General features: G+C 51.1%; 1 protein-coding gene across 1 annotated transcript in view; it reads left to right on the top strand.

Moving 5' to 3' along the window:
• The window catches only part of KLHL29 (kelch like family member 29), a 306,684-nt gene that overhangs the window by 209,602 nt on the left and 77,156 nt on the right, over positions 1-19,926 (top strand). The window lies entirely within an intron of this gene.

Below are 19,926 nucleotides of genomic sequence, written 5' to 3'. Positions count from 1 at the left end.
TTTTATAGTTTATAATTAATTACAATAATTGAACATATAACTGACTTCTTAAAAGAAACACTGGAAGTCAGAAGACAGTGGAATATCCTTACAGTGCTGAAAGAAACTGCTAGCTTAGAATTTTATACCCAGCGAAAATACCCTTCAAGAACAAAGGTGAGATTAACAAAAAATTTTCAAACAAACAAAAGCTGAGATAATTTGTCACCAGAAAACCCATATTTAAGAAAATACTACAGTATGTTCTTCAGGCAGAAGGAAATTAATTCAAGATGAAAAGTTGCAGTTTCAAGAAGGAATGAAAAGCAACAAAAAATGTAAAAATCTAAATGAATATTGGCTTATAAAACAATAAAAAATACTCTCATATGGAGTTTAATATAGAGAAAGAACTAAAATAGATGCAAAAGTGGCATAGCAATGAGGTGGTAATGGAGTTAAATTATTTTAAAGCCCTTGAGCAGGAAGAGAGTATAAATATCAATTAATATTAGACTTCAATAAGTCAAGGATGCAGGTTGAAACATCTATGAATATTACAATGAAATAATGCAAAATACTTAATCCAAAAGAAAGCAAAGGGAAAAAAGAAAAAGGAGAATGCAGAACAAGTGAGACCAATAGAAAGCATTTAGTAAAATGATAAATTTAAATCTAAATACATTAGTAATTGCAACAAATGTGTATGTTCCAACTGAAAGACAAAGCTTTTCAAATCAAATTTGAAAATTCTGACTATATGCTGTTTATAAAAAACACATTAAAGGATAAAAGATACAGAAAGAGTAAAAGTAAAAAGATGGGGGGAAAAGATATACTGTGTAAAAAGCAGTGTAGTGCCTCAGTATCAGACTAAGCAGACTTTAAGACAAAAAGCAATACTAGAGATAAAGGATATCTCATAATTATTTAAAAAAAAAAAGAAAAACTCAGTTCCCCAGGAAGGTACAACAGATGCATGCACCTAAGAACATAGCTTCAAAATACATAAATCAAAAATTGATAGAACTACAAGGAAAAAAAACAAAAAAATCGCTACTACAGTGGGATATTTTTAACACATTCTCTAAATAACAGATGGAACAAGCAGACCAAAAAAAAACAAAGTAAGGATATAGAAGATTCGAGAATGCAATTAGTAAACCTGACTTAATGGACAGGTATAGAATATTGTACTCAAAACTAGAGAATACACATTCTTTTGAATCACAGACGTAATATTTGTAAGTGCAATGGAGGAAAATAAATAAAGAGTGTTGGGTGTGCAATTTCAAATAATAGGGTCAGGAAAGACCTCACTGAGGTGCCGTTTGAGTAGAGACCTGAAGGAGATAAGAGAGTAAGTGACAGAGATACCTGAGGGAAGAACACTGCAGGCTCAGGCCTGAGGCAGCGTGTGCTGGTCTGTTCAGGAAGCAGCAAGGGGCACACATGGCTGGAGCAGAGCCAGCCAGGAGGAGAGAAGACGTGGGCTATACGGTTCCCACAGGTAAGTGGTGCCTGGGCCCTGGACGTTGCTGACAGGAACCACGGCCGCTGCTCCTTACAGACCCACACCAGCTCTGCCTCCATCAAAGCAAGGTTCCTCCAAAATTCCACTCAAGACATCAGGTTACTTCTATCCATGTCTGCTTAGCCCCCAGTCTCCAAAGACCTCTGGAACTTGCACCCCCTGTCACAGCTCAGCCCTTCCTCCATGTCTCATTCAGCCATCTTTTCAGGGGAGACACTGAACCTGGTCTTTATGGAACACACACTGCAGATCTGCAGTGCACCAGGCCTGTCAGGTACTTTCTCTCATCCTCGGAGGCCTGGAGGTAGGCATTATTATCCCATTTGACAGACGAGAAAACTGTTTCTGGGACTTTTGCTCTTTTGTAAACTCAGCCTCCTCACAGATGCTCACTTTACCCTCCATTTGAACTGAAACCAGGTTCTGCTGGTGGCCCAGCTTCCAGAGCAGCCACCTCCAGTGGTCACCACTCTTCCTCCCACCTGGAGAACAAGTCAGGACCCTCCGAGCTTCCCACAGGCACTTCCAGTTGCCCCCGGACAATACCACCTTCTGCCCTCAGGGGCAGCTCTGTAGCCCTTCTCAGGGCAGACTCAGGCATCTGGCCCAATCCTCCTCTCCAAGTCTTGCCATCATCCTGGTCATGCAAAGGGGACAAGCACCCAGCCAGGGAAGGCAAGAGGAGAAGCTCCCTCAACTTTCTCCATCCAGCCCTCCAGGCCCAGCTCAGATTCCCCTTCCCTGTGGGGCCTCCTCTACCAGCTCCAGCTGTTGGGGACGTGTGGTCCACACTGCTCAGTTTCTCACATGTCACTCAAGGTCTCCTACTGACCTCTGCTCTTGCTGCATGTGAGTCTTGTCTTTCTAACCAGCCTGAGGCTCTCTGGTGGCCTCTGTTCCCATCTGCCACGGCAGAGTCTTCCTCCCAAGGAAGAAAAGAAGTGTTCAGGATTTTGAGGTTGAATGAAGTTCTAGCCCCAGTGTTGAACACTTTCATTTCAACCCCTTAGCACTGGCCAGCATTTCGTAGCTCACTATGTGTTCGCTGACATTCCTCTATCTGTGCCTCACAAGACATCTCCATCCCTGATGCTCAAGCTGGAAACCATATAGTCATCGTCAACTCTCACATCCCAGGAAATCTGGTTGGTTCTACTTTCAATACAGATCCTAAATCCAACTACTTCTCACCTCCTCCACTACCGCCATCTTGTCTAGACAACTATCTTGTCTAGACCACCATCTTGTCCAGGTTGCCATTTTGTCCAAGCTGCCATCTTATCCAGGCTGCCATCTTGTCTATGCCACCATCTTGCCCAGGCCACCTTCTCTCTAGCTAGGCTATTGGTATTGCCTCCTAACTGGTCTTCCTGATTCCATTCTTTACACCCATAGTCAATTCTCCACACAGGAATCAGAGTGATTCTTTTAAGACATAAATGTGATCATGTCATTATCCTGCTCAAAACCTTCCATTGGTTCCCTATCTCACTCAGAAAAAAATCCAGATTCCTTCCCTTGACTACAAGATTTGACCCCTGGCTGCTCCCCTGCATTCCTCTATCACCCCAGTCTTGCGCATCGTGCCCCAGCCTCTCTGGCTTCCTTCTCACATGCTGAGAATGCACCCGGTACTTGAACACTGTCCTGAGTCCAGTGTCTGCAGATGAAGGCCCAGTGCTCAGCCCAAAGGGCATTTCGCCATGAAGGTCTCTCCTGACCACCCTATCTGAAGTCGCTCCCCGTCCTGGCAGTATCTTGGCAAGAAACAGATGGTACGTGCAAAGGGGACCATTGGAGTCTGCTTATGAAGGGTCTGCTTACAGAGATGTACTTCAGGTTAGGAATGGCAAAGCGCTCCAGGGTGAGCAGCCACAGGAAGCCAGTACCATCTTTAGGCCTCAGAGACAATGGAGGAGGGTGTGGTTATCAGGGGCTGTAGGAGGGGGCCATGCCTGGGAGCTGTGGCCTGCAGTAGAGACATGCAGCCACCACCAACCTCAGCCCAAAGGAGTGAGCCAGAGTAGATACCCCAACCTCTCCCCACCCTCCACTGGCCAGACCCACCCAGAGCCAGAGGTCAAGGGAGCCCAGGGATGCCCTCCTCAGAGGTCACTCTCCCAGGGCACAGAGCAGGATGGGGAAGGGCGAGTGGACCTGGAGGGGTAAAACTGAGCGTATCCAGCACTGTGTCCATTACTCCACTGGAAGCCCTACCCTGCTTCATTTGTCTTAAGAGCACTCGTCACTACCTGACAACTTATTATACGTTAAGCCGTCTTGCTTTATTTTTGTCTCTCAAACCCACTAGACCCATGAGGGTAAGATAGGGTCCTTGTGAGGTTTTCTTAGTTTGTTTTCCACTTTTATCTCCCAGGTACCTAGAACAATGCTGGCCTGTGGCAGGAGCTTAATAAATATTTGGTGAATGAATGATTTAATGAGGCTGGTAATATCATCCCATTTTATAGTTGGAAAGGCCAAGACTCAGAAACATAATCAGTCGGGGTCCCTGGGGGAAGCTGCAGGAGCCACGCCCAGGTCCCCTGACCCCGGGGGCATGCTCCTGTCACCACAGCCCAGAGCACCTAGCAGAGAGGGTTATCTGGTGCTTTGGAAACCACTCTAGGTACAGATGGCCGCCGGAGCATCAATCCTGGCTCTTCCGCATCTGTGGGCTTTTCGTAACATCTCTAACACTGGGTGGGTTTATTCAAAGTCGAGCATGGTTTGAAATCCTGTTATGCCTTAATAAAATTAGCAGAAAAGTCAAAGTATTTTTCTTGATCTTTCATGTTTGCAGCTAATATGTTTTCAGCATCCTGATGGTCCGTGCTTGGGGAAGATACCTACCCTGTCCCCTGATCCTGCCTTTGATCTCGGAGCTATTAGAAGCTTGCGGAGCTCGCTAGGGTCAATGCACCCTCAGAGAAGGCTGCATTCACGGCCCAAGGCGAGGAGCCCACATGCCCAGGGGCCTCTCTCTACTGCATTCTGCTCTGAAAGTTACCTTGTTGAAAGGGGCATGGTGCCAGGGAGGAGGTGCCGAGCTCTGTGCAACCAGGCTTCCTCTAACAGTGGGCAGGCGTGTGCGCTGAGCACCGGGGCAGCCACCAAGCATCTGCGCAGTGCACTGAGCAGGAGGGAACGTTGCTGACGCTGCACCTCGCCTGGGCCTCCCACCCTGGCTCCCCAGGATCCTCAGAGAAAACCCATTCTTCCCGTCTCAGTGGCTTCACACTACAGGCACCGGCACGCTCCGCATTTGCAGCCGGTTGATTACACACCTGTTGGGGTCACTGCGTGGACGCGGCTGGCGCTGAGGGTTTGGGATTAAAATGAAGTGGCCACGTCAGTCTGGTTCGGCTGCACTGGCCTTTAGCAGAACAACGGCACCATCCCCCTTGTTCAGTACAAGCCACTGCTCGTTTCTGTCCTGTCATCGAACATTCCCGCCCCTGCTCCGGGGCCCGCGGGACCACCTCTGCTTCTTTTTTTTTGGGAACTGAGCTCACTGTGGCCTCTGGTGTTCCAGGCCTGGTGGCCTCGACTTCATGAGGGATCCCAGGGTCAGCCCCCTTGGGGCTCGTGGGAACGACCTTGCTGGGCCTGTGGGTTCCAGCGGGGAGTGTGGCCCTGTCTGCTCCTGTCCACTGAGCCAGGCCTGCTCCTGCCACGCACCCCAGTGGCAGCACGTCCACGAGGTTACACCCGCCCTGCAGTCCCACTGCGGATCCCCCACTGACGCTCTGCCCCAGGGAGCCCCAGGGAGCTGTCGGCCTTTCTTTTCTGACGGGGCTTCTCTTCTTCTATTGAGCCCCACAAAAAGTTCACCCCCAGCCTGTGTTCATCAGTCCTGTGACAGGAAGGCTACGGAGGTGTGGGAGCCTCGTAATTCTCATTTTACCTAAACTAACCTTTCTTAAGTTGGGGGAAAGTGGGAAAGACGAAAGGAAGAGAAACAAAACATGGCAATGAAAGAGTGAGAGATTTGCCGACTCTAAATATTGTCCTCACCACACTCCCTGTTCTGCTGAATAAAGAAAATAGAGGTGCCTTCAGGCCTTTTTTAAATCAAGATTTTATTAAAAAGAAACATAGTTTCAATCACCAACCAAACAATTCACAAAAACATTTTCTGGAATAATGAGAATAATAAAAGCTATCATTTTGAAAAAGCCAAATCCGTGCCAGGCCCTGGGCTGTGGGCCTGGCATCCATCATTCTTGCCCACCCCGTGAACTCTAAAATTGATAGTAGCGTCTTTTTACAGATCAGGAAACAGGATCAGAGAAGTCTAGCAACGTGTCCAAGGACACAGAGCGCGTGAGAGGTGGTTCCGTGGTTCGCACCACGTCTGGGCGGCTCCGGCGCTGTTCCCAGGGTCTCTCACAGTGGAGCCCCACCCAGACCAAGGAAGGCAGCTGGAAGGCCACACTGGAGCTTCCCTGGGCACCAACTACAGCCGGAAGCTGCTCTGACTTCCAAAGCTAAGGGAGGACCATGGGGGCATCCTACATTTGGTTTCTGTTTCCCATTTCTGAGCTTTCTCTCTGGATTAGACCATGTCATAGCGTGTTTGCCTAGCCCAGTTTGAACCGTAAGCTGGTGAAATAGAAATATCCTTGTGAAAATATGAACACACTTTTATTTACCAAAGGTAAACGAAACCTTTCACTGGTCTGAAGGGTTTCCATTTTTCTGCCTTTCGTCTCCTCCTCTCAGCTCACTTTGATTGCCCATAACATTAACCTTCAGAAAGAAATGGAGGTAAACAACCTGGAAAATCCGAGTATCTGATTTCCCGGCTGCGTCCTCCTCAGGCAAAGCAGCTTCACCTGCCACAGACCCTCACGGGAGTTATCCGGCACGGAGGCCTCGGTGGGCCTGACGCCCACCCACACCTGTCCCCGTCCTTTTCGGGAGAGACTTTCTGGCTGGCTTTTGGTCACTGTGAAGCTTGCATATATAACAATTCGTTTAGCGTTCCCTCTGTCCAAGCTTGAGCCTTGGCAAGGCTCAGCAGCGGCCCCGTGCTCACGGCTCTGTGATGGGGAAAAAAGGAAGGAAAATGCATTCCATGCAGCACTTCTTATTGCTGTAGAAACGGTCAGTATTATATTCAGGGAAGTTGTGTTAATAGCAGAAGGCTGTTTCTTGGAAAATATCACCTTCAAGTACGGTGACTCGTTCAGGTTATATAAAAGGGCATTAGGCAGACACACGGAAATTCAGCCGCTTCCTTTCTCGGGAGGGCGAACGGTGGGTGGACGACTACAATGCTCCTCCAGTGGCAGCCACGCAGAATAAGAATTGGCTGCAGTTACCTTCCTAATCAGCCCTCAGTCTGGATAATATCAGCAATACTAAAGGTTATAGCTTTTTCTGTGATATATTGCTTCTTCGGAGAGTATTAAAGATGTTTTGAATCTATTTTTTAGGAATCTTGAAACCACCAGTGGAACATTTTTGATGTTGTGGGTAACGCATAAAGCAGTGGCTTGGGAAGGCTGGGCCAGGAGAGGTACCCAAGGGTGTTGGAAGCACAGAAGACACTGCCCGTTATAGTGTGAGCAGTTAGGAAGCAAGCTAAGTGGAGCATATGCTGAGAGGTGGGAGCAGATGTGGTCGGAGAGCAGCATTATTTCTTTCATGTGCTGGGGGGTAGAGAAGAGGCAGACTTCCTGCCTGCCCTGGGAGCGGGCAGTATTTATTGGGAAGGGAGAGCCAGAGGAAAAGTTCCATAGTCATGGAAGGAATTCTCAAGCCCTGCTTAGTATTCTTTTTGTTTTGGCTTTTTTTTTTTTTTTTTTTTCCTGCCTGGACTCGCCCTAGAAAAGAACACAGATTCATATAAAAATAGCAACAAGCAGTGACATAATTGTGGAAGTTGTAGTACATGGTGTGATGGTTAATTTTATGTGTCAACTTGACTCAGCCAGGGGGCAGGGCCAAGATATTTGGCCAAATATTATTCTGGGTGTGCCTGTGAGGGTGTTTCTGGATAAGATTAACATCTGAATCAGTGGAATGAGTAAAGCAGGTTACCCTCCCCAATGTGGGTGGGACTTGTCTAATCAGTTGAAGGTCTAAATAGAATGGAAAGGCTGACCCTCCCACCAGTAATAGGGAACTCCTCCTGCCTGACCACTTGAACTGGGACATTGGTTTTTTTCTTGCCTTCAGACTCAAACTGAAACATCGGCTCTTCTTGGGCCTCGAGTCTGCCAGCTTTTGGACTAAAACTTACACCATTGGTTCTCCTGGGTCTCCAGCTTGCCAACTGCAGATCTTGGGACTTCTCAGCTTCCGTAATTGCATGAGCCAATTCCTTATAATAAATCTTTTCATATATGTGTGTCCCAGTGGTAGGACTAGCCCCGTGGTCCTGCTGAGCTCCTGGAAGTAAAACCTAACGTTATCTGAGTGCCGTAGACACTCTTTTACTGGGATTGAGACCCAGGTGCACGCAAGAGTCTCTCCCACACCCTCAGGACTGCTTTGGTGGAAAAACAGAAGACCCTCTAGCAGCCTCTGGCAGCTGTCCTGGCTGTCACAAACTGCAGATCTCCAGGTGGCCTCAGCCAGAGAGAGGTCCTAACTCCTTGTTAGTAGCACAGCCTCTGTTTTTGCCCAGGCGACAGGGCCCAGGGCTGGTGGGAGTGGTGAGGAGGGGCTGCAGGGCACAGGCCCAAAACTGGGACCTGAGGGGAGCTGAGATCCCGCCTGAGAGCCTGGTATCATCTGGCATCCACACGCATGGTCAGCTGGGGTCTGGGGGGTTCACTTATGGAGTCCATATGGGGTGAGGCTCCAGCTGGTTCTAGAATCTACAGATTCTATAGCCCACCTCGGCACTATTACCAAGAATAAAAATAATCCCAGGCTTTGTAGTTCAGCAGTTAAGCACACAGGTTTCCTAATGAGATCCAGCGTCACGTCTCAACTCCACTTCCTTAGCTATGTAACTTTGAGCAAGTTAGGTAACCTCTCTGAGCTCACCTGTGAACCCTGTTATGAAGAGTAGGTTAGATTCTGCAGTAAAGAGTTTAGCTCTGTGCTTTATAATAGAGTTTGTGCTCAATAAAATTTTGTCATTTTCCTATTTAGATCATCAGCACTTTTCACTAGATATATCAATACCCACAAGACAACACGTGACTTTAGGGTCTTAGCAAATAACAGCATCCCGTCCATGAAAATGGTGAAAAATGAGTCTGAGTGACCCACTGGAGTGTTTTAACTGGGGAAAACCTGTGAAGCCATATGAAATGACTATTTCATTTGTACTATCATTCATTTATTCAACAGACACTTATTATGCCAACTATGTCCCAGCCCAGGCCTTCAAGGAGGAAGCGAACAATACTCTGTGAGGAGTCCCAAGATCAAGATCAACCCTGAGCCCTGTCACAGCCCAGAGAAGGAAGATCTAGCCCAGACTTGGGCATAGGGAGTGGGCAGGGAAGGCTTCCTGGAGGAGGTAATGCCTGTACTGAAGTTTAAGTTCCAGTTAGGCAAGCAAAAAAGTATGGCAGAGCACTCCACGGAGGACTATAAATACAAAAGCAGAGAGACAAGAAAAGAACGGATGGGGACAGAGAGGGAGGGTGCAAGAGTGTGTGAGGAGCATGGTGAGGCATGCGGCTGGAGACCAGACTGGGGCCTGGTCCTGGAGGGTCTCGTGGGCTGCATGGCAGGGCTCAAGCTTTGTCCTGAGGACAGTGGAGAGTCCCTGAGGAGCTCAAAGCAGGAGTGGCATGGCCAGGTCTGCATTTTTTTGAAAGCCTGTGGGGCCTGCTAGGCTGCCCACCTTGGAAAGTCACAGCCTGGGATATAGCAATGACTCTTGCCTATAAGAACGTCACAGGGGCCCATCCCACCAGGCCCAGGGACCCTTCAGGCCAGGGCAGCCCAGGCTTTCACTGAAGATGCAGTACATGCCCCTACGAGTGGCAGACCTCCCTCCCAGGGAGCCCACTAGTCCATGCAATAAAGCTGCAATTTTGATACAGGTGCTTTATTAGTCAGAGTTCTCCAGAGAAACAGAGCCAATCGGATGTACAGAGAGAGAGAATATTTACTTTAAGGAACTGGCTCATGTGATTATGGAGGCGGGCAAGTCCAAAATCTGCAGGGTGGACCATCGGGCTGGAGACCCACGGAAGAGTCGATGTCGCAGTGCAAGTCTGAAGGCCACCTGGAGGCAGAATGCCCTCTTGCTCAGGGGAGGTCAGTGTTTTGTTCTATTTAGGCCTTCAACTGATTGGATGAAGCCCACCCACATTAGGGAGGACAATCTGCTTATTCAAAGTCCACCGATTTAAATGTTAATGGCACCCAAAACACCCTCACTGAAACATCCAGAATAACACAGAGAATTAACATCACAGGCAGCCCTCCAGGCGGATTTGAACCTTTGCCAGGGCACACGGCCTAGGTGAGCAGAGAAGGGCACGGAACAACCACATATATACGGTAGCTTGGCCACACCCACTCTGTCCATGGGTCTCTGCTCTCTGGCCTCTTGCCTGCTACCTGTCCCTGGACCTAACCTGTGGCTGCTGGGGATGGAGCAGCCAGACACACGTCCAGCAGCTGCAGCTCCCCAGCCAGGGAAGGGCAGCCCCTCGACTGCAGGTGGCAGGCTCCAGCCAGATCCCCTGCTCATTGGTCCCCAGACTCGGTGACTGGCCCTCTGCTCACTCCCTGTCAGAAGGGAAAGGAAAGTGTGAATGAAATGCTTTAAAATAACGAGTCTGTCATTATCCCCACAGCAGGTGGGGCTCTGCTCCTAAAATGCCACACCTGGGGCATCTCCAGGGCTGCCTGAGAGCCAGGTCCCGCTTCTCCTGCAGTGTAAGGGATATTTTGAGGGCAGTGGGAGCTCTCAGAGGGGTCTGGGGCCTCAAAGTGATGGGAGAATGGGAAGAAATGGATTAGGGAATTGGGTCCACTCATGCAGGCCTCGGCTGTGGCTCCTCTTGAAATCTAAGCCTCCCAGTGACAGGAGCCCTGACTCTGATTTTAGAAAACCAGGTCCCAGTGGCCCAGGAGCAGGCGATGGTCAGAGATGACAGAAGAGATCATGGTCTGAAAATATGAACCGACCGCCGGGACGCAGAACACAGAGGGGAAGCCGCCTCCCCTTTGGCGAAAAATCAATGCCTAGTGTCAGGACTGCCTATTGACAGCTTGATTAGAAAGGACTCAAAATTTGCATCGCCCTGGAATCATACCGGGGAGAGAGGGATGGAGGCATTTCTGGGGCCTTGGCGAAGCCAGCAATTGCAGTAAGTCCAGACTGCCTTCCCATACCCTCTCAGAGCATCATGGAGAAGCATCCCTATTAAGGCTTAATTCACACCTCAAACCTTTACTGAGCACCAACTGTGTGCAGTCTGATCGTAGAGATGAGGCACAGTCTCACTTCAAGGCATTCATGGTCTAGTGGGGGCCAGAGGAGTAAACAGGAATTACAGTCCAGTGGCACACACGGGGCTCCACCCCCCTGGGGTGTGTTGGAGGACCAGAGGCGATGCATGCGGCCCCGCCAGGGAAGAGGGCTGTTTAGGGAAGGCTTCTCAGAGGATGATGCCACAGCTGAGTCTTCAAGGGTAAGATGGAGTGAGCCTTGGAGAAGGGGAGTCCAGTGGACACGTGGAGGGGAAGGCTTGGGCCAAGGCATGGAGACATGAATCAGCAATGTGCGAGGGAGTGCTGGGGAGAATTAGGGGCCAGGGTACAGTGGCGAGCGGAGGCCAGCGGGGCTTTGGGAACCACATCAGGGAGTTTGGACTTGACCCCTTAGACTGTGGGACTGGAGGGTTTTAGAGAGAAGAGTGATATGGTCATATTTAGAAAACTACCTGGCTGCAACACAAAGATCAGCTTAGGGTGGACACACAGGGAAGAAAGATGCCAGGTGGAAGGCAGATGGAAGGGGGCAGAGTGGTCAGGGCTGCTGGAGGAATATGGAGGAAAGCATCAGCAGAGCCGATGTGTGGGGGCGAGCTGGCCATTAGAGTTGAGTCCCTGTGCCCCTGGGTAACAGTGGGGGGGTGGGCCAGCTCTGGGACTGAGCATAAACTGAGGCAGCAGATCTGGGCTGGGGAGGAGGAGGCTGGGAATCCAGTGCAGGACACGCTGAGTTTGAGGTGCAGGTGGAACATCCAAGTAGAAATGTGCAGCAGGCATTTAAGTATGTGGGGTCTGGAATTTAAAAGTGGCAAAGATCTGGCAATCAGGCGATAAGTCCAGAAGTAGGAGTGGGATCCCCTCCAGGGGTAGGGGAGGGAGGCCTGAGAAGAACATTGTGGAACCCTTAGAAATACCAACACTTAAAGAGAGAGGCCAAGCCCACAGAGATGGATGTATGAGGCCAACGTTTGCCATGTGTAATGAGAACCACGTGGACAAACCTGCATGGGACAGCAGGTCACCTTCGTGGGACCAGCGTTCAGGGAGCTGGTGGGATGTTGTCTTAGACGGTGCTCAGCCCAGCAGCTCAAGGACACAGTCCCACTGCAGGGATGGCCTTGGAGGAGGACTGGAGTGCTCCAAGCCCCAGTCCCCTGGCAGGGAAGAACCGGCATTTGCCTGTGAAGGGGACTGGTCTCGGAAGCCTCCGGGGCATGGCTGTCAGTTCTCGCCCAGCTGCAGCAGCAGCTGAGGCCCTGGCTCTATGACTGACAGCCCAGGCCCCACCTCAGGCCACCGAGGGAGGCTCCCCAGGGGAGAGAATGGAAAAGGCTATCCAGGCTAAGACACGCTGCTATTTTGCAACTGCCCATTTTTCAGATTAGGCCCAGAGGGGACAAGGGTCTTGTCCAGGTTGCTCAGAGCCCAGGCCTCCTGACTCCCAGGCTGCTGCCCTCCTGGGGAAGCTTGGGAAAGGCCGCGTCGGGAGCATCTGGGAGGAGAGGAGCGTGCTGGGCCCTGATGCTAACGGGAAAGACTCTAGGCAGAGAAGTGGGCAGACTGAAAAGAATTTGAAAATGCTGAGCCCCGAGGAGAACAAGCGGGGGCATTAATATGTTTTAAAATAGAAGGAGCTGCCAAAATAGTGTGCAGCAGAAAGTCGGCCCTCTGCATTTGAGGAGTGCTTACCAGACAGGCTGCCTGATCCACATGTGTGAGTAACAGGCCCTGGGAGGGGATGAGGAGGGGTGAAGTATACCCTCCTCCCCTTCATCCTGGAGCTCCCACAGCCTGCTTCTGCCTGACATTCAAAGTGAGCCCAGAATGATGTCACTCAGTGGTGGTTATATGCTGCTTGCGGTATCCAGGGCCCTGGAATAGGGGCGGCCACCACACATCCCCAGAGGCTAGAGACTCGGCAGAGTTGGGTGGGTGGGGCGTGGGAACCAGGTGTAAGCACATGTTGGGGCAAAGGGGAAGATATGGGCATCAGTGCATGCCAGCTGGTGTCTCTTTGTCCCCTTGTATGCGAACATGTGGGAGGGTGCACGTGTGTCTTAGCTCAGGCTGCCATAACAAAATGCCGTAACCTGGAGGCTCATAAACAACAGAGATGTATTTCTCGCAGTTCTGGAGGCTGGAAGGCTGAGATCAGGGTGCCAGCACAATCAGGTTCCACTGAGGACCCTCTGTGGTGTTGCAGGCTGCCGACGTCTTCTTGTGTCCCCACGTGGCGGAGATCAGAGGGAGGAAGCGAGCTCTCTAGTGTCTTCTGCTAAGGGTGCTGATCCCTTCCATGAGGGCCCCACCTTCATGACCTAATCACCCCAAAGGCCCCACCTCCTAATGCCATCACATGGGGGCTAGGATTTCAACATAGGAATCCTGGGAGGACACAAACCTTCAGTCCAGAGCAGCATGTGAGGACATTTGTGATCACTGGTGTGCTGGGGAGAGCTTACACCACATGCGAGCTTGTGTGTGTAAAGGACTGAGAACAGGACACATGGGGAGGGAGCAAGTCCCATTTAAAAGGCAGGGTAACCAAACTGGTGGTCGCCACAGGGGATGGTGTGGGGGGATGGGCAAAATAGATGAAGGAGATTAAGAGGTACAAACTTTCGGTTATAAAATAAGTCAGTCACAGGGATGTAATGTACAGCATAGAGAAGATAGTCAATAATATTGTAATAACTTTGTACAGTGACAGATGGTTACTAGACTTGTCATGGTGATCATTTTGTAACATATATAAATGTTGAATCACTATGTTGTACACCTGAAACTAACATAATATTGTATGTCAGCTATACTTCAATAAAAAAAGAAACTAGAAAAAAGATAAATAAATAAAAATTTAAAAATATAAGGCAGATCACAGTGGCTCCTGCAGTGAGCACCTTGGTGTGCCAGGAGTCAGCCAGGCACTTCTGTTACACACCCTTGCTTAGACCCCCGAATCAGGCCTGAAAAGAAGGAGACTATAATTCCCATTATGCAGATGGGGCAACAGAGGCTCAGAGACATTAAATGCTTGCCTGGGGCGCTCCGGTAATGAAGGAACAGGGACTTAAACCCCTCGCTCTGGATGCCCTGATATTCTGACTCAAAAGGCATCAGGCTCCCTGTGCCCAGAATAGTACATCACCCCTCCTTTCACCTCCACGCCCCTCCTCCTGTCACTCAGGACTCAGCCCCCTCCTCCAGGCAGCTCTCCTGGATCCACACGGCTGGGGTAGGTGCCCCCCTCTGGCACAGCACTTGATCTCTCTGAATTGCACCTGTTTCCTTGCCTGTCTCTCCACCAGTCTGATCTGCTGGAGAGCAGAGCCCTTGTCCTACTCGAACCACCATGGATGGACAAATGGCAGTGCCAGGAGATGGAGGACAGCAAACTCCAAGTCAGGACCCTGAACCCGGCCGTCTGCTCCCAGATGCTCAGGCACCCCACCCCAGCAAGGGTGCTCATCCTCTCAGTCCTAACTTCAGTGCGTGGCTTCCCCTGCCTGGAATGCCCCATCTATCGGGGCCCAGCTTAAACTTTTACCGATGCTGACTGAGTCGGCTATCGGCATGGGTAATAACAAGAGCGTCTACATAGAGCACCCATGTGCGCTGGGCAGAGTTCTAAGTTCTTTCCACTTACTAATTCATAATCCTGCAGTATAGGTTCTAGACATCTCTATCTTAGGAGTGAGGAAAGGAGGGCACGGAGAGGTCCACTGGCTTGCCCCAGCTTGCCCCTCTTGTAAGTGGCAGGACTTGCATTTGAACCCAGCAGCCCAGCTCTAACCACCACCCACAGTGAGAACCCTCGTCTTGCCTTCAGGAGCTCACAGACTGGTGGGTGAGACAGGCTGCTGCTGTCACCGTGAGCCCCGCATGCAGAGGAAGAAGCCATCCCACCCGGCTCTCAGACCTCAGACAGAGCGTCAGAGGTAGTGAGGCAGCCTGGAATGCGCTAGAACATCTATCCTTCCCTCCCTGGAGAACCGGCAGTTACCGGGTTCCACCAGGCCTGCCCTGTGGTGCTCAGAGGCCCTCACCACCCTTCCAGTGCTGGCCTGTCCCAGCACCCATGTTTACTCAGTGGTGGCCAGGGGACAATGCACTGTCTAGGGGCAATATGTTAGCCTGCCCCTTATAGAGGGAACGGCTCTGTTTTCTCCCTCCTGTAATTGTTACCATCTGTTTCCCTCCATCGTGTTTGTTGATGTTTTCTTGTTTTAAAACTGAAATGAGTCAGATTGGAAGCTGATTTAGGAAAAAGTGTCTGGGAGGGAAGCTCAAAGTGGCCACGGGGGACTCTGTGTTTCAGAGCCATTGGAGAAAAATAGATTCGCAGGTAGAGGGTGTTTGCCAGCATCTCCTGCCCTGTGGGGGCTGGCATCCCCCCGCAGCCCAAGGGGGCCGGGGCTGTGTGGGTGTCTGTGGGAGTGTGGAATGCATGTGTGTGGTCTGGGTGTGGAAGTAGGCGAGTGCCTGTGTGTGCATACTTGTGCACCTATGTGAACGTGTGTGTGCGTGCAAACATGGGTTTTCCGGAGGGCGGGGTTGTAGAGCACGGACCATGTGGGTGGTTGGAGTCTTGTGTTCAGAAGGAGACAGATGCAGGAGAGAGCTGCAGGCTGGCCATGACCAAGGTCTGGGTTTGGAGGGTCCCCCGTCTCTGCTCTTGACTTACATATGTGACCTCGAGTGAGCTTATAAATTAACCTGCCTGAGCAATGTAAGTTGTGATGTCAGTGCTGAACCTGGATGAAGATGAGCGAGGAGATGGGCTTGTTTGGGGGATGTTTATAGATGTGATTTCAGGGAGAATAGCTCCCGGAGGTGAGTCTCGTGAGAGTGAGATGCACATGGCTGTCTGGAATGTCCCTCCCTGGGGTACTTATGACTCTGAATATTGTATTACCCTGCCTCACTCGACCTCCACCCCAGAGCTAAGCCTAGGGTTTCTCTCTAAGGCCAGGAGGCTTCGGTGTCCTGCCAAGAGCATCAGGGTAGGAACTGGCTTCCTGAGCCAATAAAATGGAGGCCTCTCAGCTGCCATTCTATCGGGGATTTTAAGTCAGCTCCTATTCCCATCCACCAGCCACCCTAGACTCTTGGTTCCTAGTTGTTATTTAAGCCAAAGAAAGGTGCACTGTGACTTTGCCCCTGGCTATCTGGGTCTACAAGCCCAACACAGCTCTAAGACCTTGACTTGCAGTTCAGACTAGCTACCACCAGACTAGCTGCCACATCTGCAGGAAGCCCAGCTCCCCAGATCCTGGTCTGTGAATCAGGATCCAGCCTGTTCTCCTCTCCTTTGTCCTTTCTTGATAATCCACAGCCCAAGAGGGATCCTCTGGCCCCAGCAACCCAGAGAAAGCTGCTGTTGAAGCAAGACTCTGCTTTGGGCATGGCATCCTTCTTGCATTCTTGGGTCCCCTAGTAGTAATCATCATAGCTGCCGTGTGCTGCGCCCCTTGCTTTGTCCCAGCTGCTGTGCTTGGCCCTGGAAGTAGGGGACTTCCACTCCTCTCTGAAATCAGTCTTTGGAAGGAAGATTATCATGCCAGTTTTATAGATGAAAAAGCAGGGGCTCTGAAAAGTGAATTGACTTGTGCAAGGTCACAAGGCAAGTTAGAGGTAGAGCAAGCCTCAAACCCAGACCTTCCTTCTGTGGGGCCAGAGCTCTCATCATTATGGAGAGGGGAAGCACTTCAGGAGACCTGTGGGCTGTCAGCCGGACGACGCGATGTGTGGCCACCCAGGCTGGCTGGGTTTCCACCAGAAGCTCTTGGATCCTGCCTCTGCCCTTATCCCTTTGATTCTGAGACTCTCCTTCCTGGGAAGCCACCTGGTGTGTGCTCAGCCTAACTGCACGAGGCAGGGCGTGCAACTCACTCCACTTACTGGGTTGTGTAGGAGCAAGCAAAGGAAACTTCTCCTGTCTGCATATTTAAGCACTTTTATTAAGTGGAACAAGCTATTTCTGAACACAAGAGTAGCCAAGAGCCTTAGAGGAAATTAAAATGAACCATGACAATGGAAAATTGCACAGGGGCACGGCGGATTCTCCGGAGGTAAATACAACAAGCCTTTCAACAGCATTCGGGAAAGACTAGAGATCATGGAGATTATGTTGTGAGAAAAAAAAGCAAACCATCAGAAAATTAGAGCTGGTGGGAGGACCAAACGTATGCTGGTCAGGCCTGTGGGTGTCACTCCATTAAACACCCCCAGGGTCTGGTGGACAAGGTAGAGCAGAGAAACAACAGGCAGATAGAATCCCACTCAATTCAGCAAGCGTTCTCTGAACACCCACTGTGCGCATGCTCTGTGGGTGCAATGGACTGAACGGTGTCCCCCTAAATTCATATATTGAATCCCCAGCCCCTTCATGATGGTATTTGGAGATGGGGTCTTTGGGAGATAATTAGGTTGAAAAGAGGTCATGAGGGTGGCAGCCCCATGATGGGACCAGTGTCCTTATAAAAGAAGAAGAGACTAGAGTTTTCTCTCTCTCTGCCATGTGAGGAGGACACAGCAAGAAGGCGGCCATCTGCAAGCCAGGAAGAGTTCTCACCAGAACCCAACCATGCTGGCACCCTGATCTTAGACTTCCAGCCCCCAGAACTGTGAGAAATAAATGTCTATTGTTACGTCACCCAGTCTATGGTATTTTGTTATGACAGCCCGAGCTGACTAATACAGTGGAGAATGGAGATGGACACCCAGACCTTGGCCTCAAAGAATTCTCGGGCCTTGAAAGTTATAAAGTGGCACATCTAAGGGTTCAGTAGGCATTAGCTGTTGTAATTATGAGTATGATTCTTCCATTAGCCTGTGCGCTCCCCTAGGCCACAGACTCTTCATCGTTGTGTCTCCAGAACACGTTAGCTTCTTAATAAGTGTGGGGTGAATGAATCAATGAACAAATGATACACCTGAAGATGGAGCTGTGGTAGCCAGTGGTGCTACAAGGAGGTGAAGGGAAGGAAGCGTTGCCCAGGCTGTCTGGGCCCCTGTCTGGGACCCCCCTCTCACCGACCCAGGGATCCACAGCAAGCAGCCACAGGTGGAACGCCCCACACACTGTCCCTCGGCTGTCTCCATGATGAGCCAGGTCCAGCTGCCCCAGGAGTGGGTACAGTGGCTGCCCCATCCTGTTGCAGAGCAGGGCCAGAGGCTTACACTGCTCTGGTCACCCACAACCCTGCTCCTCCTCTGATGTCACTCCTGAGCTCTGGAAATCTGTCTACGCCAAGAGGGCTGCTTCTCTACCTCTCCCGCCCCCTCCACCACCTCTTAAGGAAGGATTTTACCACTTTCCCTCTTGCACCTGGACCTCCAGTGAGTTTAGATAGAATCTGTCTGCCCAGCAAGCTTTCCAAAGCCTGAAGAGACAGGCTAGTACTGAATGATGCCACTTCCTTTAAAAAAAAAAAAAAATCACTTAAACCACCTCAATTCTGAACTAATGGAGCCGAGCTGGACTGTGGCCAGAGGGCACGCCTCTCCCTCAGGACCCTGCCTGGCTGCACGGTGCTCTCATGACAGAGAGCCTGAGCTGGCAGAAAGCAGAGAGAGGCCAGGGGACTGGGAAGATGTAAGTTGAGTCCCTCGTTGCATGCTTCTAGAATATTCCACCACAGAGCTGGTCAGTCCCGCCGAGCTCCCAGCCCCACGCTGCGTCAGAATCTAGGCTCCGGTCCTGAGATAACATACTCAGGGCTGACTTGCTTCAGTGAGTCTTGAAGTCCTGGCAGTAAAACTATTTTAGCTCCTTCAGCTGTGCCGCCCTGTCTGAGGGGCCACCTCGCAGCGACATTTGTGCTGCATTGTTTGTTTCTTTGTCCTGCCTGACCTCGGGGTGACCCTGCCACAATCCTCTCTCTTGTTAGGCCTCTAATGAGGTCGCCGAAGATGTCTGTGTCAGGACCGTCTTGCCAGGCGTGAGAGTCGAGCTCTCAGTCGACTTCAGCCTGGGAGAGTCGGCTGTGCGAGTCACAAGGCCGAGGGCTCGCTTCAGAACTTAGAACCTCCTTCTCGCCGCGGCCTTTGTCTGTAGCGAAAAACAAGGAATGCTGTCAAGGCCCACGACTCAAGGTGGACCTTGGGGGTTTCAATAGCAGCGTAAGTGTTTGTTGAAGAAGGGACCCCAGGAGGAGTCGCAGACAGTCAGCCAGTACTCATTCTTGGGGTTCTTTCTGGCTCCGGGTGGGGCCTGCACACAAGGAGGGTGAGGATTAGTTAATCTCAGAATGCCCTCTGGGGAGGGCCTTGGGGGCAGAGGGGCCAGGCCAGCCCCTGGCCAAGCCGTTCTAAAGAGCCTACTGCTTCCTCTGGTGGGGAGCCACCTCCAGGAAGGCCTCCTGGTTCAAAACTAATATTAGGCACTCAGAGTCTAGGCCTCTGAGGGCCAGGCTGGATCAGCACACAGTTCAGTAACACACCCACACGTGTCCCCACACCCACTCTTAGCTCAGCTACCCTGCACAGAGGACTTTTCCTCACCAGATTCACTGAGGATTTCAAATCTGAAAATAACAAAGGCCCCCGGAAATGGCTGTTGTCTGATGTGTGTCTGTGAGTCTGGAGCTGACCCTGGGAGGACGGACGTGTCACTCGGGGGAGGTCGAGGGGTGGTCCCAGAGTCACTGCCTGCAGGGCTGGCATTTGGGAAATGTCCCATCAAAGACCAGAGCAAGGCTGCCCTCGCCTTGCCCACCTTCCCGCCCACTTTGGCGACAAGAATGGAGATGGGTCCCCGTGCTCCGGAGGGAGCGGCGTTGTCACCAGTGTGGAGGTGAGTGGGAACAGGCGGGGCGGCTGGGCCTCTGAGCAGGTTACAAGGAACAGGGCTGCCGGGGGAGCCGTGAGGCCCGATTGAAGGGAGACGATGAAAGGCCCATCCCAGCGCTGCGAGCAGGTGCCCCTCGCTCTCCTCCTCGTCCCCGTCTGTCCGTCTGGGCCACTCGCTCCCTCACATCACAGGCGTCTGC

The sequence above is a fragment of the Diceros bicornis genome, chromosome 12 (assembly GCF_020826845.1).
Source record: "Diceros bicornis minor isolate mBicDic1 chromosome 12, mDicBic1.mat.cur, whole genome shotgun sequence".
In the NCBI taxonomy this organism is placed as follows: Eukaryota; Metazoa; Chordata; class Mammalia; order Perissodactyla; family Rhinocerotidae; genus Diceros; species Diceros bicornis.
This window is presented reverse-complemented; position numbering and strand designations above follow the sequence as displayed.